This window comes from Mobula birostris, unplaced genomic scaffold (genome assembly GCF_030028105.1).
Source record: "Mobula birostris isolate sMobBir1 unplaced genomic scaffold, sMobBir1.hap1 scaffold_1092, whole genome shotgun sequence".
NCBI lineage: Eukaryota > Metazoa > Chordata > Chondrichthyes > Myliobatiformes > Myliobatidae > Mobula > Mobula birostris.
In genome coordinates, this window is record NW_027274133.1 from 41,582 (window position 1) to 58,292 (window position 16,711).

The 16,711-nt window shown below is 47.1% G+C and overlaps 1 long non-coding RNA gene across 1 annotated transcript; it reads left to right on the forward strand.

The window, feature by feature from the left end:
* The first annotated feature begins 2,044 nt into the window (after nt 1-2,044).
* Nucleotides 2,045-15,059, forward strand: LOC140192293 (uncharacterized). Its single transcript, XR_011884196.1, has 3 exons — nt 2,045-2,108; nt 11,680-11,770; nt 14,890-15,059. It is a non-coding gene; the product is annotated as an uncharacterized lncRNA (long non-coding RNA).
* The last annotated feature ends 1,652 nt before the right edge of the window (nt 15,060-16,711 follow it).

The following is a 16,711-nucleotide window of genomic DNA, read 5'->3' on the forward strand; positions in this document are numbered from 1 at the left end:
GACCCTGTCCCGTCTGTATCTCTACATCCCAGTCCCATTTGTATCACGAACACAACACCCTGACCCGTCTGTAACTCTCCATCCCAGTCCCATCTGTACAACCCACACCACACCCTAACCCATCTTTAACTCTTCATCCCAGACCCACACCACACCCTGACCTGTCTGTATCTCTACATCCCAGTCCCATTTGCATCACCGACACCACACCCTGACCCGTCTGTAACTCTCCACCCCAGTCCCATTTGTATACCCCACACCTTGACCCATCTGTAACTCTCTATCCCAGTCCAATTTCTATCACCCTCACCACACCCTGACCCGTCTGTAACTCTCCATCCCAGACCGACACCACAACCTGACCTGTCTGTAAATCTCCATCCCAGACCCACACCACACCCCGACTCGTCTGTAACTCTCCATCCCAGTCCCATTTGTATCACCGACACAACACCCTTACTCGTCTGTAACTCTCCATCCCAGACCCATTTGTACCACCCGCACCACACCCTGACCCATCTGTAACTCTCCATCCCAGTCCCATTTGTATCACCGACACCATACCCTGACCCCTCTGTAACTCTCCGTCCCAGACCCCCACCACACCCTGACTTGTCTGTATTTCTCTATCACAGTCCTATTTGTATGCCCCCACACAACATTTTGTCCCATCCTGTAACCTCTGCAACCCTCCTGTAATCTTTCCCACCTCTCCATTATCACCACACCCCTCCCTGTAACCTCTCCCACACCCCTAATCCCCACTCCCTCTCCATAATCTCCACTCCCCTGTATATAATCAACACCCTCCTTCCCTGTAACCTCTCCCACACTGCTAATCTCCACTCTCTCTCGATAATCTTCAGGGCCCTCCCCATAACCTCTCCCACTCCCCATAATTTCCACTCCCCTCTCCATAGTCACCACACCCCTCCCCGTAACCTCTCCCACTCCCCTCTCCAGAATCACCACACCCCTCCCCGTAACCTCTCCCACTCCCCATAATCTCCACTCCCCTCTCCATAGTCACCACTCCCCTCCCCGTAACCTCTCCCACTCCCCATAATCTCCACTCCCCTCTCCATAGTCACCACACCCCTCCCCTTCACCTCTCCCACCTCCCCATAATCTCCACTCCCCTCTCCATAGTCACCACTCCACTCCCCGTAACCCCTCCCACTCCCCTCTCCATAGTCACCACACCTCTCCCCGTAACCTCTCCCACTCCCCATTATCTCCACTCCCCTCTCCATAGTCACCACGCCCCTCTATGTAATCGATTTTTTTCTCCTCTCCCACCTTTGTTCATTGCCTTCTATTTTGTTTTCCCTCAATCTTCTCTCACTCACCCTCTTACTTTTACCTCCTTTCCTTTCTTTCTCCTCCTTTTCCTATTCTACCTATCCCACCATTCCCCTCTCTCTCTGTCTCCATTCCTTCCCTCTGTTCTTTTCCTCCCCTGTCCTCTTTCTCTATCTGTCTGTCACTCTTCCTCTCTCTATCTGTCCTCCTCCTCTATGTCCCCCTTTACCTCCTCTTCCTTTCTCTCTGTCACTCTCTTCCTCTCTTTCCATTGTTCTCTTCCTCTCTCTGTGTCCTTCTCTCTCTCTCTGTCCATCTCTTCCTTCCCCACTCTCATGCTCTGTCTCTCTCTCTCTCTCTCCCCCTCTGGCTCATGCTCTCTGTCTCTCTGTCCCACTCACTCTCTCCCTCTTCCTCTCTCTCCCTTTCTCTTGCTCTCTATCTCTCTCTCCATCTCTCTCACTCATTCTCTCCCTTTGTATCTCTCTCTGTCTTCTTCCTCTTGCTCTTTATGTCCTCTCTTCCCCCATCTCTCTGTCTTCTCCCCTCAGTCCCACTCTGTTTCTCTGACCCTTTGCCCTACCTGCTTGTTTGGTGCCATCTCCCTCTTGCCCTGCCCCCACTCTATCTCTCTCTCACTGTTCCTTTTTTATCTCTTTTACTTTACCTACTCTTTCTCTATTTACCCGTACAAGTTTCTCTCTTTCTGCACATCAAGTACTAATTTGCCTGATTTTCTCACACAGCCCTCCGTAATGAAACGAATCTCCAGCCGGAATTTGTCCGTCCCAATACGAATAACACAGGTGAATAATTGCCATATGTGGCATTTTCTCTCCCCTGTCTCTTTTCATCCTTCTCCCTCTAACAGAATCATTATATCGCTTCTCATTCATTTTTGACTTCTCTGTCTCTCCTTCGCCATCACTCCGTCTCTCCAAACTCACCTACAATGAGCTTGGTGCAGATATTAACTAAATGGGGGAAGGTTCAAACACCAGAGGTGCAGAGGGACTTAGGAGTCCTCGTGCAAGACCCCAGAAGGCTAATTTACAGGCTGATTCTGTGGTAAAGAAGGCAAATGCAATGTTGACATTTATTACAAGGGGAATAGAATGTAAAAGCTAGGAGATAATGCTGAGCTTTTATAAGACACCAGTCAGGCCGTACTGTGTCAACAGTTTTGGGCCCCATATCTCAGAAAGGATGTGTTGTCATTGGAGGGAGTCCAGAGGAGGTTCACGAGGCTTATTCCGGGAATGAAGGGGTTAACACGTGAGAAGCGTTTGGCAGCTTTGGGCTGGTGCTCACTGGAGTTTAGAAGAATGCGTGGGAATCTCATTGAAACTTACCGAATGTTGAAAGAACTAGATAGGGTGGATGTGGAGAGGATGTTTCCCATGGTGGAGGTATCCAGAACTGGAGGGCACGGTCAAAATCGAGGGGCGACCCTTTAGAACAGAGTTAAGGATGAAGTTTTCAGCCAGAGTGTGGTGAATCTGTGGAATGCTCTGCCACAGACTGCGGTGGAGGCCAAGTCCGTGAGTATATTTAAGGCAGAAGTTGATAGTTTCCTGATCAGTCAGGGCATCAAAGGATATGGTGAGAAGGCAGGTGTATGGGATTGAGTGGGATCCGGGATCAGTCATGATGGAATGGTGGAGCAGACTTGATGGGCTGAATGGCTTAATTCTGCTCCTATGTCTTATGATTTTATGGACATTACCTATATTTTTTCTTCTTTTGCTCTATTTTTGCATTACTTAATTAATGATGTGTATGTTTCTGATTGTAATTTATAGATTGTTATTTTTATGCATTGTAATGTGCTGCTGCAACAAACAACAAATTTATTGGCATATGCTGGCAGTATTAAATCTTATTCTGATCTCCCGACAATTAACTCCTTCCATCTCTCTTTCTGCCTCTCTACCCTTCTCTATTGGGATGCCTCCCCTCTAATAAATGTCCCGTTTGAAGATAAAAGGAAAGGTGGGCCAGGGGTGGTGACTGCATGGTGAAGAGCCTACGATCGGCAGTGCTGGGGGGGTGGTGGCCGATGGGTTCACTAGGTTCAGGGATGTCAGTGTCAGAATCTATTCAATCACAAACAGGAGAAAACCTGCAGATGCTGGAAATCCAAGCAGCACACACAAAATGCTGGAGGAACTCAGCAGGCCAGGCAGCTTCCGTGGAAAAAAAGTACAGTTGATGTTTCGGGTGAAAAACCCTTCAGCATGACTGGAGAAAAAAGATGAGGAATAGATTTAAAAGGTGGGAGGAGGGGAGGAAGAAACACAAGATGATAGGTGAAACTGAGGGAGGTGGGGTGGAGTAAAGAGCTGGGAAGTTGAACGGTGAAAGAGATCTGGGGCTGGAGAGGGGGAATATCATGGAAGAGGACAGAAAGCCAAGGAAGAAAGAAAAGAGGGAGACAATTGGCAGGCAAGGGGGTAAGGTGAGAGATGGGGAATGGTGAAGGAGTGGAGGGGCATTATCAAAAGCTGGAGAAATTGATGTTCATGCCATCAGGTTGGAGGGTATGCAGACGGAATTGAATTGAATTTATTTAAATCTTACATCAATCCCACAACATAAGGGAGTAAAAATCTTTGTGTAATGACTCCATTGCAGTGTACAGACATGTGAATTTATAAGTCTAATGTCTTGTAGAAAGACGCTGCCCCGTAGCTTGTTGGTCCTGGCTTTAAAGCTGCGGTACCGTTTACCAGATGGAAGCAGATGAAACAGGTTATGGTTGGAGTGATTGGTGTCCCCTTTTCCTCTGCACCTGCTGCTGTAAATGTCCTCAGTGGAGGGAAGTTCACGTCCACAGATGATCTAGGCTGTCCGTACCACTCTCTGCAGTGCCCAGTGATCAAGGTTGACACAGTTCCTGTACCAGGCGCTGATAAAGCCAGTCAGGATGCTCTCAGTAGCGCCCTGTAGAATGTCTTGAGGATTTGGGGGCTCATGCCAAACTTCTTCAGTCACCTGAGATGGAAGAGACGCTGTTGTACTTTTTTGCCACACAGCCGGTGTGTACAGTCCAGGTGAGAACATCGGTGATGTATTTACTGAGGAACGTGAAACTACTCACCCTCTCAACTGCAGACCCATTGATGTTGATCACGGCGAGCCTTTAATCCTTCCTCCACTCATCCACAATCAGCTGTTTTGTTTATTGGACACTGAGGGAGAGGTTGTTATCCTGGCACCACTGTGTCAGGGTGTCAAACTCTCCTCTGCAGACTGTCTCGTCACCGCTAGAAATAAGGCCAATCACTGTTGTGTCATCTGTGACTTTGCTCAGCAGATTGGAGCTGTGTGTGGCAGTACAGTCGTGGGTGTAAAGGGAGTAGAGAAGGGGACTCAGGACACAACCCTTGGGGGCACCTGTGTCGAGGGTCAGAGGGGCAGAGGTGAGGAATCCCATCCTTGCCACCTGTTGGCAATCCGATAGGAAGCCTAGGATCCAGCTGCACAAGGCAGGGTGAAGGCCAAGGTCTCTGAGCTTCCTGTCGAGCCTGGAGGGAATTACGGTGTTAAATGCTGAACTGTAGTCCAGGAAATATCAGGTGTTGTTCCTCAAACTTGAGTGTGCCGCCATCACGACAATGGGCAAGGCCATGGGGGAGGGAAGGATATGCTTGGGGGCAAGGAAGCAAAAAGGAAATTATAGACCTGTTAGCTTGACGTCGGTGGTTGGGAAGTTGTTGGAGTCGATTGTCAAGGATAAGGTTACAGAGTACCTGGAGGCATATGACAAGATAGGCAGAACTCAGCATGGATTCCTTAAAGGAAAATCCTGCCTGACAAAACTATTACAATTTTTTGAGGAAATTACCAGTAGGCTAGACAAGGGAGATGCAGTGGAGGTTGTATATTTGGATTTTCAGAAGGCCTTTGACAAGGTGCCATACATGAGGCTGCTTAACAAGATAAGAGCCCATGGAATTCCGGGAAAGTTACATACTTGGATAGAGCATTGGCTGATTGGCAGGAAACAGAGAGTGGGAATAAAGGGATCCTATTCTGGTTGGCTGCTGGTTACCAGTGGTGTTCCACAGGAATCAGTGTTGGGGCCGCTTCTTTTTACATTGTACATCAACGATTTGGATTATGGAATAGATGGCTTTGTGGCTAAGTTTGCTGATGATACGAAGATAGGTGGAGGGGCCGGTAGTGCTGAGGAAAATGAGAGTATGAAGAGAGACTTGGATAGATTGGAAGAATGGGCAGAGAAGTGGCAAATGAAGTACAATGTTGGAAAGTGTATGGTTATGCACTTTGGCAGAAAAAATAAACAGGCAGACTATTATTTAAATGGGGAAAGAATTCAAAGTTCTGAGATGCAACGGGACTTGGGAGTCCACGTACAGGATTCCCTTAAAGTTAACCTCCAGGTTGAGTCGGTAGTGAAGAAGGCGAATGCAATGTTGGCATTCATTTCTAGAGGAATAGAGTATAGGAGCAGGGATGTGATGTTGAGGCTCTATAAGGCGCTGGTGAGTCCTCACTTGGAGTACTGTGGGCAGTTTTGGTCTCCTTATTTAAGGAAGGATGTGCTGACGTTGGAGAGGGTACAGAGAAGATTCACTAGAATGATTCCAGGAATGAGAGGATTAACATATGAGGAACGTTTGTCCACTCTTGGACTGTATTCCTTGGAGTTTAGAAGAATGAGGGGAGACCTCATAGAAACATTTTGAATGTTAAAAGGCATGGACAGAGTGGATGTGGCAAAGTTGTTTCCCATGATGGGGGAGTCTAGTACGAGAGGGCATGACTTCAGGATTGAAGGGCGCCCTTTCAGAACAGAAATGCGAAAAAATTTTTTTAGTCAGAGGGTGGTGAATCTATGGAATTCGTTGCCACGGGCAGCAGTGGAGGCCAAGTCATTGGGTGTATTTAAGGCAGAGATTGATAGGTATCTGAGTAGCCAGGGCATCAAAGGTTATGGTGAGAAGGCGGGGCAGTGGGACTAAATAGGATAAAATGGATCAGCTCATGATAAAATGGCGGAGCAGACTCGATGGACCGAATGGCCTACTTCTGCTCCTTTGTCTTATGGTCTTATGGTGGGATCCCATTGGAGGTGGCGGAAGTTTCAGAGAATTATGTTGTAGACGCAGAGGCTGGTGGAGTGGTAGGTGCGGAGAAGAGGAACCCTATCCTTGGTAGGGTGGCGGGAGAATGGGGTAAGAGCAGATGTACTGAAATGGAAGAGATGCGGTTGGGGGCAGCATTGATGGTGGAGGAAGGGAAGCCCCTTTCCTTGAAGAAGGAGTCCGCCTCCTTCATTCTAAAACGAAAAGCCCCACCCTGAGAGCAGATGCAGCAGAGTTGGAGGAATTGAGAGAAGGGCATGGCACTTTTACAAGTAGCAGGGTGGGACTAGGTGTACTCCAGGTATCTGTGAGAGTCCGTGGGTTTCGAATAGACATCAGTGTCTAATTTGTCTCCGGAGGTGGTGACAGTGAGATCGAGAAAGGGGAGGGAGATGTCGGAAATGGACCAGGTGAATTTGAAGGCAGGGTAGAAGTTGGAGGCAAAGTGGATGAAGTCGACAAGTTCAGCACAGGTGCAGGAAGCAGCAACAATGCAGTCATTGATGTAGTGTAGGAAAAGTGCGGGACAGTCACCAGTGTAGACTGTTCCACGTCGCCGACAAACAAGGAGCCACAGCTGGGACCCGTGCAAGTGTCCATTGCTACCCCTTTTGTTTGAAGGAAGTGACAGAAGCCAAAGGAAACTAATTAGAATGAGGACACATTCTGCCAGGTGGAGGAGACTGGTGGTGGAAGGGAGCTGGTTAGGTGTGGTGTCCAGAAAAAAATGAAGAGCTTTGAGGCCTTCCTGGTGGGGGGGTGGAGGTGGAAAGGGACTGGACATCCATAGTGAAAATAAGATGATGGGGGCCAGGGAAATTGAAATCATTGAAAAGATCCAGAGCGTGTGAAGTGTCATGGATGCAGGTAGGAAAGGACTGAACTTGCAGGGGGATAAAACAGAGTTGAGGTATGCCGATATGAGTTCAGTGGTGCAGGAACAAGCTACAACAGTGGGTCTACCAGGACAAGCAGGTTTACGGATTTTGGGTAGGAGGTAGAAATGGTGCAGGGTGTGGGAACTATGAGGTTGGTAGCAGTGGATGGGAGATCCCCAGGGTCAATAAGGTTGGTGATGGTGTGGGCGACAATGGCCTGGTGTTCCTTAGTGGGGTCCTGTTTGAGGGGTAAGTAAGAGGAGGTGTCTGAGAGTTGGCACTGGGCCAGAGCGGGGTTGCCAGGAGATTTTTAGAACATAGAACACAGAACTGAACACAATACACCCATTGTGGTCAGACCAGATATTTTTGAAGTATCGTAAGCAAGGTGGATGAACCTGGAGCGTGGATCAATACGTGGAACTATGATGTTGAAGCCATTACAGAGACTTGGATGTCTCAGGGGCAGGAATGGCTGCTGAGTGTGCCTTAGATATTTCAAAAAGGACAAGAGGGAGACATTGATAATCAGGGATAGCATCACGGCTGCAGAAAAGGAGGAAGTCAGGGAGAGATTGGCTACTGAGTCTCTGTGGGTGGAAGTCAGAAACAGGAAGGGGTCAATAACTCTACAGGATGTTTTTTATAGACCACCCAATAGTAACAGGGACATTGAGGAACAGATAGGGAGACAGATTCTGGAACAGTGCAATAATAATAGGTTTGTTGTGATGAGTGATTTTAACTTTCCTAATATTGACTGGCATCTCCTTAGAGGAAGGGGTTTAGATGGGGTGGAGTTTGTTAGGTGTGTCCAGGAAGGTTTCCTGACAATATGTAGATAAGCCAACTAGAGGAGAGGCTGCACTTGATTTGGTACTGGGAAATGAACCTGGTCAGGTGTCAGATCTCTCGGTGGGAGAGCATTTTGGAGGTAGTAACCACAACACTGTCTCCTTCAATATAGTGCTGGAGAGGGATAGGAGCAGAAAATATGGGAAAACATTTAATTGGGGAGGTGGAAATATGAAGCTATCAGGCAGATACTTGGGAACATAAGTTGGGAGCAGATGTTCTCAGGGAAATGCACGGCAGAAATGTGGCAAATGTTCAGGGAACATTTGCATGGAGTTCTGCATCGGTATATTCCATTGAGGCAGGGAAAGGATGGTAGGGTTAAAGAACCATGGTGTACAAAAGGTATAGAAAATCTAGTTAAGAAGAAAAGAAAAGCTTATGAAATGTTCAAGAAACTAGGTACTGTTAGAGCTCTAGAAAATTACAAGGTTGTCAGGAAGGAGCTGAAGAATGAAATTAGGAGAGCCGGAAGGGGCCATGAGAAGGCCTTGGTGAACAGGATTAAGGAAAACCCCAAGGCATTCTACAAGTATGTGAAGAGCAAGAGGATGAGCTGTGTGAGAATAGGATCAATCAGGTGCGATAGTTGAAACGTGTGTGGAGTCGGAGGAGGTAGCGGAGAGTATTTGATGAATACTTTGCTTCAGTATTCACCTGTGAAAAGGACCTTGGTAATTGTGGGGATAACTTACAACAGACTGAAATGCTTGAGTGTATAGACATTAAGAAAGAGGATGTGCTGGAGCTTTAGAAAAGCATTAAATTAGATAAGTTGCAGGGTCCAGATGGGATATACCCAGGCTACTGAGGAAAGCAAGGGAGAAGATTGCTGAGCCTCTGGCGATGCTCTTTGCATAATGAGTAGGGACAGGAGAAGTATCAGAGGATTGGAGGGTTGCAAATGTTATTCCCTTGTTCAAAAAAGGGAGTAGACATCCCAGGAAATTATAGACCATTGAGTCTTACTTCACTGGTGGGTAAGTTGTTGGAGAAGATCCTGTGAGGCAGGATTTATGAGCATTTGGAGAGACATAATCTGATTAGGAATAGTCAGCATGGTTTTGTCAAGGACAGGTCGTGCCTTACAAACCTAATAGAATTCTTTGAGGATGTGACTAAGCACATTGATGAAGGTAGAGCAGTGGATGCAGTGTATGTGGATTTCAGTAAGGCATTTGATAAGGTTCCCCATGCAAGGCTCATTCAGAAAGTAAGGAGGCATGGGATCCAAGGGGACCTGGCTTTGTGGATCCAGAACTGGCTTGCCCACAGAAAGCAAAGAGTGGTTGTAGATGGGTCATATTCTGCACGGAGATTGGTGACCAGTGGTGTGCCTCAGGGATCTGTTCTGGAACACCTTCTCTTTGAGATTTTTATAAATGACCAGGATGAGGAAGTGGAGGGATGGGTTACTAAATTTGCTGATGACACAAAGGGTGGGAGTGTTGTGGATAGTGTGGAGGGCTGACAGAGTTTACAGTGGGACATTGATAGGATGCAAAACTGGGCTTAGAAGAGGCAGATGGAGTTCAACCCAAATAAGTGTGAGGTGGTTCATTTTGATAGGTCAAAAATGATGGCAGAATATAGTATTAATGGTAAGACTCTTGGCAGTGTGGAGGATCAGAGATATCTTGGAGTCCGAGTCCATAGGACACTCAAAGCTGCTATGCAGGTTGACTCTGTGGTTAAGAAGGCGTATGGTGTGTTGGCCTTCATCAACCGTGGGATTGAGTTCAAGAGCCGTGAGGTAATGTTACTGTTATATAAGACCCTGGTCAGACCCTACTTGAAGTACCGTCACAAACAAGAGAAAATCTGCAGATGCTGGAAATCTGAGTAACACACTGGAGGAATTCAGCAGGCCAGGCAGCATCTAGGAAAAGAGCACAGTTGATGTTTCAGGCTGAAATCCCTCAGCAGGGCTATTGGAGGACTGGGCTCAGTTCTGGTCACCTCACTACAAGAAAGATATTGATACTATATAAAGAGTGCAGAGGAGTGCAAAGATATTGCCTGGATTGGGGAGCATGCCTTATGAGAACAGGTTGAATGAACTCAGCCTGTTCTCCTTGGAGCGATGGAGGATGAGAGGTGACCTGGTAGAGGTGTACAAGATGATGAGAGGCATTGATCATGTGGATAGGCAGAGGCTTTTTCCCAGGGCTGAAATGGCTAACATGAGAGGGCATAGTTTTAAGGTGCTTGGAAGTAGGTACAATGGGGATTTGAGAGGTAAATTTTTCAAACAGAAGGTGGTGGGTGCGTAGAATGCACTGCCAGTGAAGGTGGTAGAGGTAGATACAATAAGGTCTTTGAAGAGACTCTTAGATAGATACACGTCGACCTTCACAAATCCGGCACCATTGGGACCTGAGGAGTGCCGGATTAATGAAACTGCCGAATTAGAGAAGGAGCACATTAAACATAATCAGTGCCGGATTATCAAAGGAACCGGATTACAGGTAGTTGGATTAGCGAAGGTCAACTGTACATGGCACTTAGAAAGATAGAGGGCTATGCGGTAGGGAAATTCTAGGCACTTTCTAGATTAGGCTACATGGTTGGCACAAGATTGTGGGCTGAATGGCCTGTAATGTGCTGTAGATTTCTATGTTCTATGCTCTAGAACACAGAACTGAACACTATACTCCCATTTGTGGTCTTACCAGAGACTTTTGGAGCTGCAACATTTCCTTGCATCTCTTAAGAATCTCCTGACTAATAACTTAACCAACTTACCTTGCACGGCCACTTTGAGGGATTTATGGACGTGGACCCCAAGGTCCATCTGTTTCTCCAAGAATACTGCAACTTATCCTGTACTCTGCCTGCAAATTCAAATCACTTCACAGCTCTCTGGGTTGGTTAACTTCATTCTCCTGGGCCCCAAACTGATTCTATCAACTCACTTTCAAATACTCTGTTACGTTCACCACATTATTTATTATTATTTTTTGTAATTACTCCTTTTGTCTTCTTTTGCCCACTGGCTGTTTAGCAGTCTTTGTGTGTAGTATTTCATTCATTCTATCATATTTCTTTGTCCTACAGTGAATGCCCACAAGAAAATGAATCCCAGAGCAGGATACGGTGACATGCACAATCGGGATTTTGATCATTTCACTTTGGAGTTTGGGCTCATCCCCTGAGCAGCCTGGGGCAAAGGAGAATGATAGGTGCCCAGGTGGAGAGACAGATCGAGTGCACAGTCAGCATCTTTCCTCCCAGGGCAGAAACGGCAGATACAAGGGGGCAAGATGTTTGAAGGAGTGTATGGGGGGGGGGGGGATGTCAGAGATTGGTGCATGCCAGGGATCGTGGTACAGGCAGATACATTATATGGTCACGTGGTTGAAAGAAAAATGGAGAGCTATGTAGGACGGATTAGATTGATCTTAGAGTAGGTTAAAAAGATTGTTACTGTTTGATGTTACACTCTGTCCATTTGCATCTAATCTATCTTTCTCTCACTAACTTACCCATGGTTATGCACACCTGGTTAAAGTAGGTCATATCTGATTTTACAGATGTGGGAACCAGTGGCAAGAACCAACATATAGGCGTCATAGTTTTAACTGTCATTTCTGTCATTGGCATATTTTACATATGCTATCGGAGGTAAGCAATCTGTAATTATCCTCGTTGCTGCTTTAATTACTGACTAAATGTGAAAAAAAAAACAATTTACAATGTACCCTATGTCCTGGAAGTACTTCGGCTGCAATGCTTCAAGGACCTTGAATGATCCCAGAAAACCACACACTGGGCCTGGACACAGATTGATTGCTGGCAGAGAGGACAATCCACTGTGATAGCTTCCGAGGACCAGGCAAAAGCTATCAACAACAGACAAGGATCAGATCGATAAGACCGTGTGTCAGCATCCCCAACAATACAATGGGACTGGGTCCCAGCAGACATCTGGCACCTTGGACTGAGGACTGTTCGGGAGCCAGCCTCTGAGGGCAGAGAGTGGCCTCATAATCACTGTTCAACATCACCGGAGGGGCTGTGTCCTTCTCACCAGACTCTCCCAGAGAACTGGGAACACCTTTGGCCACATCCCTTCCTTTTTCTGGGACCCTCCATCTCTAATGAACCCCTCCCTCACTAACACCCTCCACCACTACACCCCACCCGCACTATCCCCCTCCACCCCTACACTCCTCCCTCAGTAACCCCTCCACCCTCACAGCCCTCTCTCACTAACACCCTCCATCCCTATACTCCTCCCTCAGTAACCCCTCCACCCCTACACCCCTCCCTCAGTAACCTCCTCCAACCTCTACACCCCTCCTTCAGTAACCCACTCCAGCCCCCACACCCTTCCACCCCTTTCTCACTAACACCCACCACCCCTACACCCCTCCCTCAGTAACCTCTCTATTCCCTACACCACTCCTTCAGCAACCCCCTCCAGCCCATACAGCCCTCCCTCGCTAACACCCACCACCCCTTCATCCCTCCCTCAGTAAACTTCTCCAGCCCCTATACCCCCCTCAGTAATCCCTCTATCCCCTACACCACTCCCTCAGTAACCCCCTCCAGCCTCCACACTCCTCCCTCAGTAACCTCCTTCAGCCACTACACCCCTCCCTCGGTAACCCCTCCATCCCCTATACCCCTCCCTCACAAACCTCCTCCAGCCCCTACGCACCCCCCTCTGTAAACCCTCCATCCCCTACTCTTGGAGGCATCCGTTAGTCTTGAGAGACCATGGGTCTGCGCCTGGAAAGTCTTCACTCTCCAGGGCACAGGCCTGGGCAAGGTTGTATGGAAGACCAGCAGTTGCCCATGCTGCAAGTCTCCCCTCTCCGTGACACCGATGTTGTCCAAGGGAAGGGCATTAGGACCCATACAGCTTGGCACCAGCGTCGTCGCAGAGCAATGTGTGATTAAGTGCCTTGCTCAAGGACACAACACGTTCCCTCGGCTGGGGCTCGAACTCACGACCTTCAGGTAGCTAGTCCAATGCCTTAACCTCTTGGCCACGTGCCCACACATCCCCTGCTCTACTACCCCACTAACACCCTCAACCCTTACATCCCATCCTCACTAACATCCACCACACCTACACCCCTCCCTCATGAAATCCCCTCCAGCACCTACACCCCCTCTCACTAAACCCCTCCAGCCTCTACACCCCTCCCTTATGAAATCCCCTCTAGCCTCTACACCCCTCCCTCATGAAATCCCCTCCAGCCCCTGCACCCCTCCCTCAGTAACAACCTCCAGCCCCTGCACCCCTCCCTCACTAACCCCCTCCAGCCCCTGCACCCCTCTCTCAGTAACCCCCTGTAGCCCCACACCCTGTTAGAGTGATTTTTGGATTTAGCAGATAACGCTGGCTACCAGACTTCGAATATCAATATGGATCTCAGTTTGCAGCTCTGATCAACAGGACTGGAGAGCGGATGGACCATGAAATGGACACTTAGCTGATTGTCTGCCTATGCATGAGCCCAGTCAACATGGATGTGACAGTGATTGATGCTGGTTTTGGGTGTGATGTGGGAAGATCCAGACATTTGGAACTGTTATATGTATAGTTGAAGATAGCATTGTAAATCTGGATTTGATTGACTTGTCCTCAATTTTCTTTGATCTTTAACATATAAAATGTGTGTGATGCTGGGTGGGGCCAAGTGGTTAAGGGGTTCGTCTAGTGATTTGAAGGTCGCTAGTTCGAGCCTTGACTGAGGGAACGTGTTGTGTCCTTGAGCAAAGAACTTAACCACACATTGCTCTGCGACGACACCGGTGCCAAGCTGTATGGGTCCTTCCCTTGGACAACATCGGTGTCATGGAGAGGGGAGACTTACAGCATGGGCAACTGCCGGTCTTCCATACAACCTTGGCCAGACCTGCACCCTAGAAACCTTCCAAGGCACATATCCATGGTCTCGCGAGACTGATGGATGCTGGGCACAGGCAGACCTTTGGACTGAAAGAGCCTTGATATGACGCCTGCTGTATCTTGTGTTGTTGACTAAAAAGACTGCTTTATAACTTTATAACCAGTACTTTTCTCTGGTGACTTCATTCACGCAACAACATATCCTTTCCTCAGTAACCCCTTCCAGTCCCTACACTCCTGTGCTTTAAATTTTGTAAAATATTTGAATGTCTGAACAGTTCAGAATGAGTTTAATTCTTTGTGAGCTTGCAGCATGTCGTATGTCTGTTACAAGTTAAACACAGTAGGTTTGTTAATAGCAGCTGGATTCTTTTCAATCTCAGGCACCATTAATATGAGAATATCTGTAACTGACCAAATGTCTTTGAGAGCTAGTTAGTGTCTATCAAATTGCCTTGGTGGATTCTTTTTTTGGATTTATATGTAATATTAATGTTCTTTTGTAACTAAAGGAATATGAACTAAAGGAATATTAATGTTCTTTTGTAACTAAAAGAATATGAAGTGTGCAGGTCAGTGGGACTAGGCAGAAATGGTTCGGCACAGCCAAGAAGGGCCAAAGGGCCTGTTTCTGTGCTGTAGTTTCTATGGTTTCTATATCGGTGGCCTGATGGATGATGAGTGACTATTAAAATGTGTAATTGATTTAAGGATATGCTGAATACTCTGTTAATGATAATGTGCTGTTTGAATGATAGAAATTAGGCTGTATTAATGGCATGAGAACAAAAGATCAAGGAGTTTGTCTGTCTCTGTGTGTCTCTATGCTTATTGAACTCGTATTTATTGGGGCTACCTTTTCTCTTGGATCGTCACCTAGATTGAGGAATCGCAGTTGATGCCGACGAGCCAGGGTGAATTCACAGTTTCATGGACGACAGCAACTATCAAGTGGTGACTAAGTATAGTGAGCCCTGAAATCGTTGTGACTGCCTCTGTGCTGTTTCTTGTGGTTTGCTATTTTCATGATAATAAATTAGGCTGAAGTTGCTTTGTTGTGCTTGTGTGTTTATCACTACATTCGAATTGTTTTGGTCTGATCAATCCAGTCCATTATAACTCCTTCTATAGTCCTTCTAGGCCTTACAGTCTTCGCTGTAACCCTTCCAAACCCAAACTCCTTACCACTGTTCCTACACCCCTCCCTGTCTCTGTAACCCCTTCCAGTTCTGACGACCATTTAATCTCTCTAATTTCAACCCTCTCTCCATTTCCTGACCATCTACTTCACCTTTTTGAGTACCAGAGCCTGGAGTTTGATTGTTGGAGTCATTAAGAGTTGGTTATTTTATTTTAAGGTGTTCTCTCTCTCCCTCTCCCTCTCCCTCTCCCTCTCCAAGGTGTTACCGAGCACTGGTGAACAGTTGCACCTTCTACTATATAAAATTGTGTAAAGATGATCTAATCAAAATTTTCAGTTTGGATCAGAAATGCTTCATCGCTGTTTCTCAGTACACTTGACTCCAGCAGATGAGGCAGGAGACTGTATATTTTCCCCGTGGCCCCCACAGAGTACTGGAGCGACTCAGCAGCCCAGTTTGACCCATGCTGAACACTGGAGTGACTCGACAGGTCAGGCAGCCACTGTGCAAGTCAATGATGTATCAGGGACTTCCGCCTGCAGCTAAATGGAGTAATACGTAAACTTTGTGGCTGCCCTTAATTCCTCCTTTTCCCCAGTCTAAACTTTCAATTGTTTAACTTTTATTTTCTGGATCTTGGAGGGAAACAGTGGTCATTATGTCATATCCTTCAAGAAGTGGAAAACAGCTTTTTGAACCCAGCAATGGAAAGGGAAAAACTTCAAAAGAAAAATCAGGAGATACGCCTGTCTGTGCTGAGCGTTTGGAACGTGCGTTGATGGGTCTCGATAACAAAATGGACAATAACGCTTCTGAGCTGAAGTCATTCCGACAGAGTTTACAGACTATTAAGGAAAATATTGTTTCCTTGAATACTGAGTTTAAATAGACAATAGACAACAGGTGCAGGAGTAGGCCATTCGGCCCTTTGAACCAACACCGCCATTCACTGTGAACATGGCTGATCATCCACAATCAGTATCCAGTTCCTGCCTTATCCCCATAATCTCTGATTCCGCTATCTGTAAGAGCTCTATCCATCTCTTTCTTGAAAGCATCCAGAGACTTGGCCTCCACAGCCTTCTGGGACAGAGCATTCCTTATATCCACCACTCTCTGGGTGAAAAACTTTTTCCTCAACTCCGTTCTAAATGGCCTACCCCTTATTCTTAAACTGTGGCCTCTGGTTCTGGACTCACCCATCAGCGGGAACATGCTTCCTGCCTCCAGCGGGTCCAATCCCTTAATAATCTTATATGTTTCGATAAGATCCCCTCTCAGCCTTCTAAATTCCAGAGTATACAAGCCCAGTCGCTCCAATCTTTCGACATATGACAGTCCCGCCATCCCGGGAATTAACCTTGTGAACCTACGCTGCACTCCCTCAATAGCAAGAATGTCCTTCCTCAAATTTGGAGACCAAAACTGCACACAGTACTCCAGGTGTGGTCTCACCAGGGCCCTGTAAAGCTGCAGAAGGACCTCTCTGCTCTTATATTCAATTCCCCTTGTTATGAAGGCCAGCATGCCATTAGCTTTCTTCACTGCCTGCTGTACTTG